We start from the raw sequence: 17,199 nt of genomic DNA on the forward strand, positions 1-17,199 counted from the left end.
CTATTAATTTTTTCAAATGTGAGCATAGCTAATATATTTTTACATAATGTGGCGAGATTGAGGAAAATTTGCTTGGTTTTATAAAAATTATATAACATGATATATTCAAATTTATAAACTTTTTGCATGACTAAATAGCTTCTGCTTTTCATGGTAATTGAGTTCTGTGAAACGCCACACAGTAATAAATTAGTAACGATATTTACAACACCGTTAGCAAACCAAAAAATATCAATGTCTTTTTTTATTTTACCGACTGCAAAAAAGGAGGATGTTCTCAATTCGAGTGTATTTTTTATGTAGGTATGGTAACTCAGAACTTTTTACTATGTGATCCGATTACGATGATTTTTTACATAGTGGTGCTCGTCATTTGGTGCCGTTTAAATTTAATCTACAGTATACATCACATTTAAGTTACAGGTAATAGCCGATTGTTATAACTATATTTTTATAAATATACATAGAAATAATACATATATAAACATATATAAATAAATACAAATATTAAACCTAGACCCAGGCCGGAATCGAGCCCGCAACCCGTGGATCAAAAAGCGGGGCAACTTCATATTACGATTGTTATAAAATATTTAATCATTAGTTATAGAAAGTCTTTTTGTCTAATTTAAATTATTTTATTGGCTTTAGATACGAGTAGATTGTATGAATTATTAATTTTCATGTTTAATATATTTAAAAGGTTACAATTCTAAAGATATTTGTACAATGCCTTTGTTTTATAATGTTATCAATATTTCCTGTAAAATAGCCCTTAAGTCGTTATATATATATATTTTTAACTGAGGTAGGGCACAGCAGGAATTTCCTGCTCAAAATATGGAGCAGCCCGACTAGGGTAGCACCTCGACCTTACAGAAGATCACAGCTAAATAATACTGTTTTTAAGCAGTATTGTGTTCCTGTTGGTGAGTAAGGTGACCAGAGCTCCTAAGGGGGAATGGGGATTGGGTCGGCAACGCGCTTGCGATGCTTCTGGTGTTGCAAGCGTCTATAAGCTACGGTAATCTCTTACCATCAGGTGAGCCGTACGCTTGTTTGTCGACCTAGTGGTATAAAAAAAATATCCTATATAGTCCTAATTTGTCAAATATCATGTCTTTAGTTTCTATGATTTAGTTTTGTAATGATAAATCAGTCAAAAAGTTAATTAAGCCTTCTTTTTATTTCGTGAATTCAGTTGTTACAATACAGGTACGGTATATTGATTATATTATAGCAATTTTTTAAATTCAGAACTGTTGCTTTATGTACGCAATATTAAACTAGTCGCCTTCGTGTTCTGTTCTGTAACAAACTCGAGATTCAAAACATTTTCGCATCAGTTCATTTCGTGATATTAATCATTTCTGTAACTTTGCTGACGCGATAGTTCACGGAACGCAATATAAAGTTTCCTTTCGAATATGAATATTATATTTAAACGAGGAATATTAAGTTGTAAATTATTATTAGGTACATAAAAAAATCTATAAATATTTTGAATATTGCATTAATATTATAATGGATACAAAGAGCGCCGTAATACTTATATGGCCCTTCAATTATGACTAAACCTCGCCAACGTACAATTTAATTGGACTTCCTTAAATGTTAAACTTTACAAATTCATTAACAATTTTCAAGTTTTAAACAATTAATTTGTATTTGTTTGTATATATGTGTAAATATAATATTTTTTGTTTAAGCTACATGTACATTACATGTGTTAAACATTAAAAAAAAATCAGTTTTCGTATCAAAAAACCATTTAAACTCTCAATTTTATAGGTCCCACTCCAACGTCATACAATACTAGTACTAAACAAAGTTTTAATAAATTTAGGTCACAACACGTGTAAACAAAGTAAAATGTAGTGCGACTGTTGCGTGATACAAGGTGCGTGTACATCGTTTGTCCCAACGGATACCACTCGTGCAAATTGACTCATGATATTTTAATCTAAAAAAAATAGTTTGTTCTTGAACTGAGTTTTGTTTCGTTAAATGCTACGACGATGTCATATATGTGTTACTGTATTTTGGATTAACAAAAATTTGTGTTTATAAGAATCCGTCATTTCCTCTTAATTAAATTTAAAGTCGCTGGTTTTTTACGTTGAATAAAAATCTATTTGTTACGTACAAAGCAATAACTGATAGGCGTTTTATATTTAAAACAGACTGCAATTTTTTAACAAACTTTAGCGTCCGTTGACAAGCAATTTACGGTTAGCTGAATTGCTATTTGTATGTCACTCGCAATTTTTGAAATTTTGAATAATCGACGTTATTTCTTTTGTATTTTGGATAACTGCTGAGCTAGGAAAAAACTATAACGGAATTTCTGTCCAGCTGTGTCTGTGCCAAATGCTCTTTGTTTCAGGATGCTATTATTCAACTATCAAAGGTGACAGACAATGAGTATAATGTGTTTATTAAAATTACTTAGTGCAATAAAGAGTATATATTAAAATTTGGTCAGTGTTCAATGAACAATCCAAAAAAACGGCTCGAAAAATAGAGCAGCCCGACTGGGATAGTATTTCGACTTTACAGAAGATCACAGCTAAATAATACTGCTTTCAAGCAGTGTTGTGTTCCTGTTGGTGAGTAAGGTGATCAGAGCTCCTGAGAGGAATTGGGGGTAGGGTCGGCAACGCGCTTGCGATGCTTCTGGTGTTGCACGCGTCTATAGGCTACGGTATTCGCTTACCATAAGGTGAGCCATACGCTTGTTTGCCGACTTAGTTTGGTATATATATAAAAAAAGTCATAAGTAATAATTCTCAAAAATCAAATATCATGTACAGTAGGTACATTCTAGTTCAAAAAATGACAGTATCATGTGATAAGCATCATATGAGGTTGTCGAGCGTCAGAGGTCTGCATTGCGTCATATAATAATCAGAGTTATCGTGTTGTCTTTGTAGGCACAGATTATAAAAATTAAGCCGAAGTATGAGGGAATCTTAATTGATTTGTCCACAAAATGTGTGTGTGTGTGTGCATTATTAAGTCTTAGGTAACATTTACCTACTGTAACAATGTGTGACTCTTCATGAAATCAATGTTCTTGTCATTATTAAATTATGAAAGTTTTTATCGACGAAATGTAAAGACGGAAATATTCTCTAGAGAAATTTTGAAATTTCAAATACTTCTGTGAAAACATAATTTTAAAATCGTATAAGAAGTTTTTGGCTAACTTAATTTATCTATCAATTTGCGCAAAATATCACAATTATAATATTAGTAGGATGCTACTGAATAAATCCCTACTAATATTATAAAATGTGAATGTAAGTTTGTTTGTTACGCTTTCACGCGAAAAATACTTAAAATCATCATGAAACTTTGTACACATATTCTTGGAAGTATTAGAAGTAATATAAGATACTTTTTATAAAAAAAAAAAAATAATTATTATTATTTTTTACGAAAAAAAAAAATTGTTTGTCAACAAGTCTCAAAATCTAGCCGATCAACGCCATCTAGCAGTCCAATAATGAAGTCCCAACCCTGAGTACTGTACTGAGCACTGTATTATCGACGGTCACGTCAATATTCAACCCAATTGACTATAGTTTCAGCTGTTTGGGATTTTCTATATTTATTGTTATTTTTTTCTGTCATTATATATATAATAATTATTATAAATGTGAATATACGTTTGTTTGCTACGCTTTCACGCTACTTAACCGATCATCATGAAGCTTTGTACACACATTCTTGGAGGTATTAGAAGTACCATAGGATACTTTTTAATAAAAAAATTCAATGCGAGCGAAGCCGCGCGTAAAAGCTATTATTCAATGTTTATGTCCAACGACATCACTATAAAAAATTATCTAATGCTACTGTCATGCGGCTACATTTCCAGTGAAATAGCCTAGAATGATAATGTTCTATATGTGCCATTGTTATCTATGCCGAGGGAATTAAATCTAATGGAATGGGTTACGCTTATTGATTAGTTTTAGTGAAATAATGTACGTAATATCCACGCTATAAAAATAATTTAATAAAGTTATAATCACGATATTATAGTGACTAGACGCAGCAGGATATCTTGCTTAAACTCTAGCAGCCCGACTGGGTAAGAATCTCAATTATACGCATAATTACAGCTCACCAGTAGCATTGTAATGGATGGAATGGATGTAGGAATGCCTTGTGATAAAAGTAGGTACATATATGGTTGGAAACGCGTTTTTTTTATCTGCTATGAAGTGAAAGCTTGTGCTCGTGTCTACGGAGTACGTTGCTCAAATATTCATTTGAAAGTACACGGAAGTGCACGAAGCTAATGCTAACCGATTTTTGGAAATTATCGATTTTATATGTGTGGATTACATATTAATCTATGCGACAACTCTAGGGTTAAATGATGGGCTGGCTTTTAATACTTATTGATTTGATCCATTAGGCATACTTTTCTACATCGACCTTGAACTTTTTTATAACGACTTTAGTAAGCAAACACGTTTCATAATCATACATCATCACCGGAAATAAGCATAGTTCGTCGGATTTGTTTTTTTACATTTTTGGTAATAATAGAATAGTTATCGCAGTGTAATTTGATGGGTGCTTACATGTACTTTCATTTAAGCCCTCGAAATTAATTCTTTGCCAATGTTATTTTGTCATCGCTAAAATCTATCACGAGTCGATGGCGATAAGGCCTTATCCGATTTCGCTAAAATTAAACCTTAGTGTCGTGTCCTTCCTATAGTCGTATTGTGTGTTGTATTTTAATCGTACGATTACGTTTTTTCAAGAACAAAATTTCTTTGTCACGCTATACAAAATATATTTAAAAATAATATAAAATGACGCTTACCGAAGCTTTATTACGTGTTGTTGGTACGCTTTGACATTTGTAAAGCACGCACCCTTTTTATCAGTGTATAAGTGTAATGTAGTATGCCATTTCCTTTTTATAATTAATTACGTAATAAGAAATCAGGGTTTTCATTTATTTTATTTATTTATTTATTTATTTTTATTTGGGAAACAAACAGTAAAATATAACACAAAGTAAAAAAGAACATCAACAAGATAGTGCATATACCAGTTAAGTTTCCACTAACAACTAACACAGTAAGCAGAGCTCAAAAAAATTTATAACTAGAAATAAAATATCTAAAACAAGAAATAAAATACAAATACAAAATCAAAAATCAAAATAAAATTAAAATTAAAATCAAATTAAGATCAAATTATAATTTAAATAAAAATAAATTAAATTAGAATTAAAACACAAAATTGAGTAACTTAACAATTGAAAATGTTAATAAATAAAATGAAAATCAAAAAAAATAATAAAAAGCAAATAAAACATAAAATAATTAAATTCATTGATTCATTAATTGATTAATGTTACGTCTAAAACTTAATAACGAACATGAGAATATATCAGCGCTATAAATTTTTTTATTATATATATTGCAGGAACGACGAATAAAATCATTTTGGGCATATTTAGTTCTAGTATTGGGCAAATAAAAAAGATCATTTTTACGTTTAAAAAATTTTGGGAGATTAAAGTTCAAACAACTTAGTAAATAAGGACTATCGACAACATTATTGACTAGTTTATACAGAAAGATTTGATCTTTTAATGTACGGCGAACCTCCAGTGAATTGAAACTAGGCAAGTCATAAGAGCGACAAAACCTATAATTCAAATGCTTAAGGAATTTAGCTTGTATTTTTTCAACGGACTCAACATATATCTTATATTGAGGGTTCCAGATAGTAGACCCAAATTCCAACAAAGAGCGCACCAGGCCATTGTAAAGAATAATAAGAGTATAGTAGTCTTTAAAATCCTTACCAACCCTAAGTATAAAGCCAAGCATCCGATAAGACTTAGCAACAATTTGATCTATATGGCTCCCAAATGTTAACTTATTATCCAAGTAAATACCCAGGTCTCTCACCCCCGCAACGCGGTCAATAATTTTGTCGTTTAGATGGTAGTTAAAAGAAATCGGCGTTTTTTTACGTGTGAATGAGATGACGCTGCATTTTTCAACATTTAGAGAAAGCTGATTATCCTCACAATACTTGCATAATTTATTTAAGTCTTCTTGTAATAGCAAACAATCTGGCAGCACAGATACCCTTCTAAAAACCTTCAAGTCATCTGCAAATAATAATATCGAAGAGTGCTCGAAAACTTTACAAACATCGTTTATAAAGATATTAAAGAGCAACGGACCAAGGTGAGAGCCCTGTGGTACACCAGAAGAAACAGGAGTAAAAGATGAACAAAAGCCTCTTATTGTCACTGCCTGACTTCTGTCCCGAAGATAAGACGATAACCACCTAAGTAGGTCACCGTGTATACCAACTTGCTCCAGTTTATTTAAAAGTATGTTATGGGATATTTTATCGAAAGCCTTCGAGAAGTCGGTATACACGACGTCCACCTGGCCACCACCATCCATAGCTTTCAGTACACGATGAATCAGCTCACACACATTAGTTTCAACGGATCTTCTATCGACGAAACCATGTTGTTCATCAATCAGAATACCCCGTACAAATGGATAGATGTTATCGTAGATAATTTTTTCGAACATTTTAGCTATGGTACATAATTTAGATATCGGCCTATAGTTCTGAACGTTATGTTTATCGCCTGATTTGAATACTGGTACCACGAACGAGCGCTTCCAAGCAATAGGCACAGAGCCAGATCTTAATGACTTATTAAAAAGGAGAAAAATAGGGTAGGCTAATGAGTTATAACAATTCTTTAAAAATATAGGTGGTATATAATCGGGACCATATCCCTTATTGACATTCAGTGATTTTAAATAATTTTTAACAGTAGATACTGACAATTCTATATGGCCGATATCCAAACCACCACAGCTATGAATTTGCTTCTTAAATGTTACATTTATGGATCCATCGCTGTAAACTGATTTAAAATAGTCATTAAACAATGAACATACCTCCTCATCGTCACTAGCAGTTTTGTCTAACCAAAACAGACTGTCAGGAAGGCCAGAGGATGTTCTTTTACTCTTAACAAAAGACCAAAAGAGTTTACTGTTGTTGCGTATCCTGACCTCCGTCATATGAATATAATCATCATAGCACTGTACTTGTACTAATTTTTGTCGTTCTCGTAAAAGGACAAATGTGTGGTAATCAGATATCCTATTATAAATCTTCCATTTTTTATGGTATTTTAACTTTTCTGCTATAATTTTTTTTTTCATATAATATAAGTTTTGAGTCATTTAACATATACAGTAATATAATATTTAAATGTATGCTAACCGCTCTGGTGTAATGTTGCGTGTGTCGCGTCGTGGGTTCGATTCCTGCTCGGAGTGGAGTGGATAAATATCCACTCCGAGCTTATACAAATATTTATTTTTAGTCTATACCTTTGGGTTTCCCCGCTGTGCCTCGGAGAGCACGTTAAGCTGTCGGTCCCGGTTGTAATCATGTACACCTGATAGCGATCGTTACTCATTGTAGGGAATATATGCGCCAACCCGCAGTGGAACAGCGTGGTGGATTAAACTCTCATCCTTTTTCTACATGGGGAATGAGGCCTATGCCTGGTTGTGGGATATTAGAGGCTGAATCGAATGCTTAGCTTCTTTAATATCTCTATATAAAATGACGTAAACATTATTACCGTGCTTTTGATTAATAAAGTGTAATGGAAATAGGATGTAATTACTTTCAATTCCGTAGTTGTTATTTAAAATGTTTTATACTCTTATCAACGTTTTAAAGTTAAATAATTAAAAAAAAAAAAAAAAAATTGATGGATACGGTCATAGAAAGACCACTCTAGAGTATTAGTAAAATGATGCATTCAATGTTTATTTGTAGTTATGCATTCTATTAGATGTAATTTTATAAAGTAATATATTTATTTGCTTTTTATGTAATGTACATAAACTTAAAATAGTTCATTTTCAAGTCTAGATGTTCATATGATTTGTACCATATATTTTTTCGCCAAAATCGATGAATAAATCAGTTGACTGACTTCGACTACTAAAAGCAAATATCATTAGACTTGAAACTATTCTATCAACACCAAATTACAGCCACAATTGATTGATAGGCACCCCTGACAATTCCAAAAAGTTCCACTGTCAATTCCAAAAAGTACCACTGTCAATGCCGATGCCTGATTATGGATACGCAAAAAAATTATCCTTCATATTTGACGAGATTTGTAGTTTAATATGCATTTGTCTATTTGTCAATACAAAAAATGCTCGAATCTGGATCGAAGTTGCTTTGGAAATCAACTTGTGCCATACGATATTCTCAGATTTAGGATTCTCCGAAAACCAGCAGCATACCTTAATTTCGTATCATAGTGTAGCCATAACAGTATATTAATAAATAAACGAATTGGCTAGTTACTATCTAAGACAGTGAATAATAATTGTAAGCAATTCAATTAAGCTAATAAATAATAACAGTACTATAATATATAGGTAACTATTACACAATAAAAATGCACCTTTTAAACACGTGTTAAACTTTTGACGCCAATTTTGTTGTAAAGTTAACTAAGCGTTTACGTGACAGCTTTGAACACCTTAACAATGTTTGCATTTAGAGTACTTATTTACATATTTTAATTATTAGGTTAAATTCCCCTTCAATTTGACAATATTCAATCACCAATGATACGCCTTTGTTTACTTATTAATCGATTTATTATTGTTAAATATCTATTAAAAGTCAGGAATTGATACTGATGGCTTTTCGAATACTAATTGAGTTGTCATTGCTAACTAAAACTATATAGAATATTTGCTATCGATTTTTCTTTAATTTTTGATTCCTTAACTTTTTGTAACTTTTATCTTATTTAATCACTTTATTTTAAACTGTTACATCAACTCTAATTTCTAAACCGAATTTAATAATTATTTTGCATTGGAAATTATATTTGACGTGAAATATTTGAGGATGTAAAACGAGTAGAGGTTGAAAAATACCAATTGAATCAAAGCGGCTGTAAAATTTTATTTTTATATTTTATTTTATGACGGTCATATTTTTATATCCATATCCTTATTAATTCTGCATATGTCTTGTTTTTCCTGTGTGTTTATTTGAAACCGAAGGTTTGCTTTAACCTAAGAGAATTTAATGAGGATATAATAAATAATACTGTTTGCAATAAAATTAACCTTTGCTCCTCGAAAGAGTTCTTAGAAAAAATATAAAATAACACTATAGTGTGACACGAAACCTAAAAATGAGTTAATTACATAAGTTTTAAATAGTAATATAAAACAATTAACTGAGATTTTTGTTTTATTTCTCAGACTTAGCAAGTGAAAAATTTACTGAGCGAACAATATATTAAACTGAAAATTACAAGGCTACCAAAATAATACTTTGAATGAATAACAAGTGTTTAAACTCTACGTTCTGAATTTTTTATCATCATACGCCGACTTACCATAAAAGTTATTTAAAAAAAAATAGTAGAGAATGACATTATTTTTGAGTTCATACACTGAGATACTTTGAGATTGATAGTGAACAAAAAGTTTTCGACATTTTTAGTTTCATCACACGATTCTAATTAGTATTTGTATGAAACAGTAACAAAAAATTTCTCTGCTATAAATCTATCAATCTATTCTCACAAACTCTCTTGACTCGTTAAATAAACGGATCTTAAGATGTTGGTCGTGTTCAACAACTTGGCTCGCTTTCAAACCAGGAATAGTAGAGTAACTCACTGACCTAAGTCAATCACATTTCCTTTTGTTACTTTTTTAGATGAATATACTTTTCAATGTGTATATAAATGTATTTGTAGAAATAACAAGATGAAATGGTTGTGACACATTAGTCTAAATTGAAAATGTATCACTAGTAGCTCTACTAAATTGTTAAGTGTTAAAATGTCTCAGAATAAATTCACATATACCTTTCATTCCGTAGTTGAATAGCAGCGTGACAGGTTGAGCTCTAACCTTTTTGCTGATTACATAAAAAGCCTTTTCGTAGCAGGAGGACCGTTGTCGACTAATCTCTTCACTATTCCAGCTCCTAAAAGGAGATGATAATATATCTTTTTAACCAACTTCAAAAATGTAACAGGTTCTCAACTAGACTGTATATTTTTGTGTTACCTCATGAGTTTTTACTCGGACAGTACTTCCAGATTCATAATGGGTTCCTTTCTTAACAGCAAAAAAATGCTTATTAGAGGATATGTTCTTATTATTCCGTAAAATAATTACAAAGTTCATTAAAAAATTAAATAATAATTATTTACTTTATTTTATTAAAATAAATGACTTTATATTTCTTTAAAATTATTTGTAATATTTGGCTGTGTAAAATTGTCCTATTTTCTTATCTATACTAATATTATGAAGAGGTAAAGTTTCTAACTTTGTTTGTATGTAGGGGGTAATCTTCGCAAATACTGATCCGATCACGAAAAATCTTTCACTAACAGAAAGCTACACTATTCAGGAGTGGTCAGCTATATTTTATTGTGATTGAATGAAAAAATCTTACAAAATTGTCGTGTCACAATGCTAGTTACAATACTCCTACGAAACGGCTGGACTGATTTTTATGAAATTTTGTGTGCATATCGGGTAGATCTGAGAATCGGTCAACATCTATTTTTCATACAGCTAAACTAAAAGGGTGGGGGGAATGGGGGGTTAATAACATATATTGCAAAATAACGTTTGCGGAGTGAGCAAGTTTAAAATAAAGAACGGAACGACGCTAGGGTCTCGTAGACGAAAGTGTGCTGGGCCACTTACCTCCTCCTCTCATTTTAATTTTTATACTATTTTTTTAAGAGCTGCTTCTATCAACAACTCTATTAACAAGATGTTAATATAAATGAGATCGGGTTCTCATTGTTTAAATTTCCAATTTTTTAATATTTAATAAAAATCAAACTAAGTTAATTTATATTTATAATCAAATTTTTGGTACAGTTAGACAAGTGTAGGTAATGTAATAGTTATGATTATGATTCACTGACGGTCTAAAAGCACATGCTGGTTATCACTAAAACAACTTAACTCAGATCTTAACTAATTAGACGATGTCACGGGCCAAATAAATAAATTATTTATATTATTTTATTTACGGTCACCAACCCGCCTGCCCAGCGTGGTGACTATGGGCATAACACATGAGTTCACACCATTTTTGGCGCGAACTTGTAGAGACCTATGTCCAGCAGTGACTGCGATAGGCTGAACCGATGATGATGATGATGATTTTATTTATGTATTTACTAAATAGTGTGAATAGAAGCTAGTTACAGATTACCGATTTAAATGTTTTTTTTTTATTAATCGAAAGTTGGTGATTGTCATGTGGTATAAAAAAAAATGATCAAAATGTGAAAAGCGGCTTTTGAGGTATCCAACAATGCGTATTTAATTGATTATTTTCGACTGTCTATGTTGTATTACTTGTTAATATAAATTGAAGAGGGATTATTTTTCTTTTGCGAGTATAAGCTATTATTGGGTTTTCTACAATAAAATGATACATTTTTTTTCTGGTAAAAGCCTTTAACAAACGAGAGAAAATTATCGGTTTTGACCGTCGACATTGATTATCCCCTAGTGTTATTCTATAAATCTAAGCGCTCTTAAGTGTTATTATAAGAGGTATTTAACAAGTAAGTGTAAAAGCTCTTTGTAAATTTTGAAACATGCCATTCTGCTAGTGGTTCTCATTAATTATTTGTGAATTGTTTTTTAAATTATTTTTTAATTTTCATGACATGTATAAAATAACTGAATTATATTCCGCATCCGCGATCCACTTGTATAAATAACAATACATAACACCTTTCATAATTTCGATTTTAACTGCACACTTGAGTCACCGTTACTTTCTGTGCTAAATCTTTACGTCTTGGCTTGGTTCCAGATAGTTCATTTACCGCGTATGATCTTCCGGATGCGCAGTAGATGTAAAACAAAACTGGTCTCATTCTGAACTGCCATTTCCCAAATGGCTTTTATGTGAGCATAATTGTAATGGCCCAGATTTTACGTAATGCCTTGTTTCACATGTCTACAGGTGCTTTTATTTTGAAATTAGTAATGTTTGAATACGCTTCAGCCTGTTCACTCTTCTTTTTCTGTCTTAACACCCCACTGCTGGGCAACGGCCCCTTTCCCCATGTAGAAGAAGGATCAGACCTTAATCCCCACGCTGATCCAATGCGGATTGGTGAATATATTCACTACTATGAGTAACGATTACTATCAGGTGTATACGATTACAACCAGGACCGACGGGTTAACGTGCTCTCCGAGGCACGGTGAGAATATTTGAATATGTAGTATTATTATTATGATAATTCGTTAATTCTTCCTAAAAGGATTATTTCTGCTCAATGCTGTTTTTATATTTTTAATACTAACGTAATTAGCTCAACTGTTTTTTTTTTCATGTTTAGTTTAACGACATAACAGTCTTAAAATGTTCCACAGTAAAATAAAGTCCTTCTCCTATAAAATGCAAGAGATCCAAGAGAGCGCAAAATATGTTTTTTTTTTGTTTAGTTATGTTACTTCACTGCAGAATATATGGCGTGGAGTTCATCTCGAGATATATCATTACATGTTTTTTGTGTACGTTTTTAGTGAGAGTAGTTTTCCGGAATGCTTTCTCTTGAGCATAAGATAAATTTCAAACATATTATGTTAAGCTCTCCAGAACTCAGGAATATTAGGTAACATTTAAATTCGTAACTTTTCAGTTGAAATATTTAAAGTTTATACACACATGGCAAATTTTTATGTAGTTATATTTTGCTAAATGTAATGTTATTTCCTTATAAATTAATCATTAAATACTAAGGATAGTACTATACAAAGTAACTAGTAAGATAAAACTTATCTTAAGCAATACTTTTATTAATGATAAGACAGAATATACAGATAACAAAGTGTGAATATATTTTAGAAGTGATGGACATTTAAAGTTTAAAAATATCTCTATGACACATATTTGTTGTAAATTTATATAGATTTTGTAAATTTACCTTATTTTTCTGAAGGTAGATACAATTTGTGTGTTATGGAAGTGAGAAGTCTCGATATTATATTGAACGTATCTGAGTCGGAAAATTGATTTCACTGAAAAGAATAACGCTTCGTGCAAGAATGTTATCTTTGCAGAATTTTTCTTTTGAAACGTTACTATATAAAAGGAAGTAGAATAGTAGAATACGTTTTTCACTTCCCTACACTCCAGCACGTATTAAAAATCTAATTAATTTTGTATGAATCTACTCCGAAACAATTGTCGTGAGAAATACGAATGAATTTCGACTTAATCTGAGATTTTAATTTATAATATTGTATTTCTGTATTAGCTAGACAGCTAAAAAAATCGGTTGGAAAATCTTCAATATCTTCAAGAATATTTAAATGTGCTTAAAAGAAAATGAAAGAAAAAAACAAGTGCGAATAGGAAGCGCACTCCAAGGGTTCCGTAAAAACAAAATTATCAAAAATATTTTTATTATATAATGTAAATAAAAATGTATGCTTTTCGCAATTTTTCTTTTTCTGTGCTATAAAATGTTGTTTCGTACCAAATTTCAAGATTCTGAGTTCGCGGGAAGTACCCTGTAGGTTTTGATTCTCTTGCGAGTGTCGAAAATTTACAGCTTAAGCGGCTTTATCTTTTTATTGTATTGGCTTAGAAGTTAAATTTTTTCACATCTCCAAGGGACAGTAGACTTGAGTATTTGATGTGAATTTAAGCTTGATACCTCCACGCGTTTCTAGAAAAAAGGATCTTGATAGACAGATGGACAGTAAAGTGATCCTATAAGGGTTCCGTTTTTCCTTTTGATGTACGGAACCCTACAAAACGAATTCAAATATTTTATTTTTAATGAATGTGAAATAAATAAATTGCGTAGTTTTTCCAGTATTTTCGTAAAAGTAGATTAGTTACAGATGTGCCGTTTTCACGCTTTATAATACTTTGTATTGTCTCCGCAAGCTTGAAATACCGATGTTATGCGATTTAGCATACTTTCTACTAGGTTTTTGAGGTGATGCTGTGGAATATTCAGTCATTCCTCTATAAGAGCTTCTTTCATTTCACGTAGCGTGATTGGCGGCGGATTTCACTGACGTATACGTCGTTCCAGTTCGTTCCATGTATGGTCATTAGAGTTTAAGTCGGGGCTGATAGCTGGCCATTCCATGTGTGTGATACCAACTTCATAAAAATTTATTTATTTATTTATATATATAAAAATAGGCATAAACAAAACAAATCAAAACAAATAAAGAAAATTTTCTAACCAACCCTGTTTTATTTGCGGTCCAGTGTAGTTCAATTTCATAGTGCTCTATTGCAATTTTTAAATTTAACAAAAAATTAGATTGATCGACAATACATACTTATGTTATTATGATAGTAACTAGTACCTCGATAGTTTAACTAGTAAATAATAACAATTTTTTCACTAGTAACCCGTCTGCCTTATGAAATTTCCTGTATTTTTATATCACTATACTGATGGAACTTAAACTGCATCATACGACCATTATGTATATATAAGTGTCTCGAGTGCTATGACCGACATCTAATATTGGCCTCGACATTTACGAGCTCTCTTAGCTTGAGTGGAATCCGATTTCATTATTAACTAATTGCACATGTCATTTTTATTTTAATATATTTTCAGAGCTAATTCACTGTAAAGGTTTTATAAGTAAATTTTCTATTTTCAATTTAAAAAAAAAACGTAATTTAAAAGATTTTAGGAACTGTTTTTTTTGTTTGTTTATACATATTAAATATTCTGTTACAATACCTAAAATACAATTGTCTTGATGAAAATAAAATCTAAAATACAATTGATAAAATAAAAAAGTGTGTTAAATGAAAAAAAATTATGAAGGTATTAATTATTATTATTCTGCTGTGTTGTTACGGTAGTAAAGTATAATTATAACCACCCCCTCGCATTCCGTGGGTGTCTTAAGAGGTGACTAAGGGATAACACAGTTAAACAGCCGGCGGGATAACCATCCAACTGCTGGCTTTGAAATACACAGGCTGAAGACGGGCAGCAGCTTCTTTGGTGCGACAAAGCCAGCCCTGTGATCACTAACCCGCCTGCCCAGCGTGGTGACTATGAACAAAACACATGAGTTCGTGCCATTTGCCTATGCTATGCGCGATGGCCTATGTCCAGCAGTGGACTGCATTAGACTGAAGTGATGAATGTATTATTGTCCTCAAAATACTTTTTAAATTAATACGTAAAATGTTTTATGTGTTAAATTTCATCAAAGCATAATTATATCTACTGTTTTATAAAAAAATGTAAAATCATGAAGACAAAATTGATTCAAACATTAATGAAAATACCTTGTCTTAAAAAATATTTATCAATTTTGTACGATGAAAATATGAAGGTATAATTTTATTTCTTACATTAAGAGGTCTCTCTGGAACGCTTGTTGTAAAACAGATGAAATTGTCCCGCTTGTAGTAGCTTGAGTTCTGTCATCTATGTATGAAGCAATGAGGTCAAGAGCCTCGTCTCAAATACATCATTAATTATGTTAACATACAAACTACATCTGTATGTAGTGTCATTGTAGTTATTTATTATATAATTATATCTTATATATAAAATTTTCGTATCACAATGTTAGTTACAATACTTCTCCGAAACGGCTGGACCGATTTTGATGAAATTTTATCTGCATATCGGGTAAGTCTGAGAATCGGCCAACATCTATTTTTTATATCCCTAAGCTATAAGGAAGAAGGGATAAAAGGTGTTAATGATATATATGGCAAAACAACGTTTGTGGGGTCAGCTAGTCTTATATATAAAATTCTCGTGTCATAATATTAGTTACCATACTCCTCCGAAACGGTTGGGCCGATTTTTGTGAAATTTCGTGTACATATCGGGTAGGTCTAGACTCGGCCACTATTTTTCATACCCACAAGTTATGGGGGGGGGGCATTGTTATCCGTGCCTATTAAAAAAAAAAAAAAAAAGCATTTTACTGCCTATACGCGTGCGATTTTTTATTAAATTTTTTTTTGGCATTTCATTCCAGCAGTCCTCAGACTGCCTAGAAAAGCTAGAACATGCTTCGACACTGACGGATTTTTCTATTACTGTTTATATATAAGGTTTTCGACTCCTAACTGCATTCTTTGAACGAAATACATAATGAACCTACATCTACAGACTTGAACCCATTTGAACATTCTATATATCAATTTTCGAAGTTATACTTTTTTTGGCACGTTAGGGAAAAATGATCAGAGTAAGTTTTTACGATGCTCGCACACACTGTCACGAAAAACCGACACCCTGTGAAGTTAGCTAGTCAACGAAGAAGAAGTTAACAACGTGAAGTTTCCTAGCCAATGAAGTATAACTTCTTACGTGCGTACATAAGTACACACACACACACACACACTTTTTTTATAACTACATTATAGCCAAGGCAAAGCGATAGGCGTATACGTCTTTTTTTATTACGTACTTAGAACCTAATAGTTAAAAATGATAATTTATTAATAAGTGTATATGATGAAAAATTTGGGTGTTGTGAAATACTATCAGTTTTTATCGCTGACGGTTTTTTTTTCCTTACAAAATACTGTTTGACCAAAAAGTATACACATCATTCATTCATTCGTAATTTCTGAAAATATTATTATTTTTCTCATCTATGTCTATATTTAGACTTATTTGCTAGTTATCATATATGTACACTTATTTTCTAGTTACCATACATGTACACTACTGTTCTACTTACAATATATACTTATGTTACTGTTAGTAATTTTTTTTAGTATAATAGGAAAAATGTTGAAGTGGATTATTATTTTGGATTATATAAGATGTACAATTACACAACGGAATCCTACTCGCTTTACAAAACAGTTTTAAAGCCGCATTCTCGTTTTCATAACAGAGAGAAGACAATGAATAAGTTTGACCACAAAATTTGTTTCGCATATGCAGATGTATTCGCAGCTTGGCTTTGTCAGGTGTAATGAACACGAAACTGTTCCCTTAACAAAGACTCAGTTCTAGTTTTTCATTTGCATAAAAATTTTAATAGGCATGTCAATTTCTTTTACAATAAATAATGAGCGCCGCTTGGGTTATTCATTTATTTTTTT

General features: G+C 31.5%; 1 protein-coding gene across 1 annotated transcript in view; it reads left to right on the forward strand.

Annotated features, from left to right (window-relative positions):
* LOC123656124 (fibronectin type III domain-containing protein 5) overlaps positions 1–17,199 on the forward strand; it is a 164,036-nt gene that overhangs the window by 116,113 nt on the left and 30,724 nt on the right. The window lies entirely within an intron of this gene.

The sequence above is a fragment of the Melitaea cinxia genome, chromosome 9 (genome assembly GCF_905220565.1).
Source record: "Melitaea cinxia chromosome 9, ilMelCinx1.1, whole genome shotgun sequence".
Taxonomy (NCBI): Eukaryota; Metazoa; Arthropoda; class Insecta; order Lepidoptera; family Nymphalidae; genus Melitaea; species Melitaea cinxia.